This window comes from Medicago sativa, chromosome 2, assembly GCF_051527215.1.
Source record: "Medicago sativa cultivar Bolivia chromosome 2, Bolivia_mono, whole genome shotgun sequence".
NCBI classification, from domain to species: Eukaryota; Viridiplantae; Streptophyta; class Magnoliopsida; order Fabales; family Fabaceae; genus Medicago; species Medicago sativa.
Window position 1 is genome coordinate 46,508,877 of NC_140750.1, and position 3,442 is coordinate 46,512,318.

The 3,442-nt window shown below is 40.3% G+C and overlaps 1 non-coding gene across 1 annotated transcript; it reads left to right on the plus strand.

Annotated features, from left to right (window-relative positions):
• The first annotated feature begins 2,360 nt into the window (after positions 1–2,360).
• Positions 2,361–2,467, plus strand: LOC146946929 (small nucleolar RNA R71). The gene has a single exon (XR_015029395.1). It is a non-coding gene; the product is annotated as a small nucleolar RNA R71 (small nucleolar RNA).
• Positions 2,468–3,442: the final 975 nt, after the last annotated feature.

Genomic DNA, 3,442 nt, shown 5'->3' on the forward strand with positions numbered 1-3,442 from the left:
AGAGGTTGCTGGTTCTTTACCACTTCTTCTTGAAGCCATTGACCTTTGTTAGAATTGGTTTTGAAGGTTTAGGGTTTGGGAAAATTTTTGGTGGAAAAGATTGGTTTAGGGCTGGGTTTGATGTTTAAGGAAGTTTTGTTGGTTTGGATATGGAGATTGGTTAAGGTTTTGTGGTGTTTTGGTTAGGTTTTGAAAGATTAGGGTTTTGGTGAATTGTGGGTTTGGATGGGTGAAAGATGTTTTTGATTGGCGGTTTTCGTTTTGGGTGAAGTTTGTGGTTGATTGGTGAAAGAATGGAGTGATTTGGTTAAGAATTGAGGGAGATATGGTGGTTTGAAGTTTTGAAGGTTATGGAGGTTTAGAGAGAAGTTTGAAAGTAGAGAGAGGTTTGTGGTTTGAGAATGAGGAAGAAGAAGAGAAAAATTTATGTATATAGGAACAAGAGGTCGGGCACGGCCGTGCCACCTATTGGCACGGGCCGTGCCAACATTCTGACTTCAATGGCCCCTTTTTTCTTAAAAACTTGGCACGGCCGTGCCATACCTAGCACGGGTCGTGCCACCTTTCTGGTCCTGGGGGCTTCAGAATTTTTCAATTTCTTGATTTCGAATCACACTTGGACAATTACCTACAAAACAACTTAAAACAAAGAAAAACAAAACAAAAGCAATTAAATGCGTGGGTTTCCTCCCACGAAGCGCTCTTTTAATGTCATTAGCTTGACGGTTAGAAAGAGTCCTTAGAATGGATCAAAGATATCATATTGTGTAGATGACGCTATAAAACGTTCTTTCACAACATGATCGTTAAGCATGCAACAAGAGTAAAGAGCGGGACCTTTCATAACGTTTTCCAACTCAAATCCTACCATCTTATCACTCACTTGAAAGACTATCCTACCAAGTTTAACATCAATGAGAGCTCCCGCAGTTGCGAGGAAAGGTCTACCAAGGATTATAGGGACATCATCGTCCTCTTCAATGTCAACGACTACGAAATCAGTGGGGATGTATATCCCCTCTATCTTAACAGGTATGTCCTCGACAAATCCTACAAGTTTCATGGTAGAACGATCAGCTATTTTTAATTCCATCTCGGTAGGTTTCAACTCTCTTATCCCTATCCTTTTAAGAAGAGACAAAGGCAGCAGACTAACACTAGCTCCTAAGTCACATAAGGCTTTGTTTATGGATTCATTCCCAATTTCACATGGTATGGCAAAGCTACCTGGATCTCTAAGCTTAGGGGGTGCTTCTTGGATGATTGCACTAGTTTCCTTAGCCAAGGCTATTGTCTCATTATGCTCTATAGCCCTTTTCTTTGAAAAAATTTCCTTTAAAAACTTGGCATATAGAGGCATCCTAGACAAAGCTTCAGCAAAGGGGAGTTTAATGCAAATCTTCCTAAGTATGTTAACAAATTTTTCAAACTTACCCTCTAGTTTAAGCTTTTCAGGATTTAAGGGGGATGGAGTTTTGTTTTCTTCAAGTGGTTTAGCTTCTTCTATCACAACTTTATCACCTAAGGGCTTGGCATTTTCTTTCCCAATGTTTTTAACCTTAGCAAAAGTTTCGCCTAACTTACTACCCCTAAAAGATATGACATTAACTTGGGCTTTGGGGTTGGCTTCGGTTTGACCAGGGAAGACTCCCGGTGTTTGGGAAGATGTAGCCACTTGTTGGGCTATTTGGGCGATTTGTGTTTCAAGCATTTTAGAGTGAGTAGCAATAGAATCAACCTTGGTATTGAGCTTGGAAAGAGAATCATTCAGAAATCCAGTTTGGTTTTTGAGTTCTTGAAGTTGTTTGTTTTGGTTGGCAATAGAGTTTTCCAACAAAATTTCCAAATTGGATTTTTGAGTGAATCTTTGGTTGTTTGCATAACCGGGTGGTGCTACTTGTCCATAGGGATTTTGGTTTTTATAAAAATTTTGATTTTGTCGCATCCCTTGGTTGTATTGAGCATAATTCATTTGCTCAACACCATTAATAGCACTACCTAGTTGGCAATCAACACCAGCATGACCAGCTATACCACATATTTCACAAGAAGGAGTAGATGCAGAATTGATAGCACTAACATTGAATTTTTCAAGTTTTTCAGTTAGTGTATCAATTTTAGAAGCAAGGTGATCATAGTTAGAGACTTCGTGTATACCTGCCTCCCTTTTGGAGGGTGAAGAACTAGAGATGGCTCTCTCGTCGGTCCATTTGTAATGATTCTGAGCCATGTCTTCAATCAAGGCATACGCCTCCGTGTAATTCTTGTTCATAAGTGCTCCACCTACAGCTGCATCAACAGACATCTTAGTGGTATAAGACAAGCCATTATAAAAAGTGTGGACTATAAGCCACTTCTCTAGGCCATGGTGGGGACAAAGTCTTAGCATTTCCTTGAAACGCTCCCACGCCTCATAGAGAGATTCCCCATCTTTTTGATTGAACCGCGTGATTTGGTCTCTAAGTTTAGCGGTTTTAGATGGTGGAAAGAAACGGGCAAGGAATGCTTGCCTCATCTGATCCCATGAAGTAATGGAACCGACTTCGAGGGAATGGAACCAAGCGCTAGCTCTATCCCTTAAGGAAAAGGGAAAGAGATGAAGTCTTACGGCTTCTTGGTTCTCCTTCATGGTTCCACTAATTCGTAGGAAAACAGAGATGTGAAGATTGGGATCCTCAGTGGGGGATCCCGAGAATTGGTTTTGCTGCACCAAGTTAAGTAGGGCAGGCTTGATTTCAAAGTTGTCATCCTCAACCGTTGGGTACACAATAACAGCTTGTGGCTCAGCCGTAGACGGCGTTGCATACTCTTTGAGAGTGCGATTGGCCATGACGGTGTTATTTTGTGCTGCTCTCCTCCTCCTATGTAAGAACCTTTCGATCTCGGGTATGAATACCGCTTGATTTCTAGTTCTTCGCATACAAGGTTGAGAACCCAAGAAGTTAACGATAACAGAAAAATAAAAAGTTAAAAATAAAAAAAAAGAAAAGAGAAAGAAGAGAGAATTCTAATCACTAAGAAAAAGCTAATTAAATTAGTTAACTCCCCGGCAACGGCGCCAAAAACTTGATAGAGCCAAACCGCAAGCGCACGGCCTATCGAAGTAATAGTAGTAAGTAGAGTATCGTTCCGCTAGGGAGTTGGTCAATTTAATTAACTTTTAATGAATGATTAGAGGAGAGAAAGTTGATTAGAAAGGGTTTGATTGCTGAAGGTAAAAACAATAATAATAAAAGGGCCTTAGGATCATTGGTTCATCTTAATAACTAATCCTTCACTTGACAAAACCTAAACTTCTAATTTCAAGGTTTACACACTAATTTCTAAAGACCGGTTTCCCTTAGCCCCTCACCTTTCCGATGAAAGTCCGGTGAGAGTTTACTTCTAACAACCACGCCTATTTCACTGACATGATTACTAGAAGATGCATAGAGGATTGAAA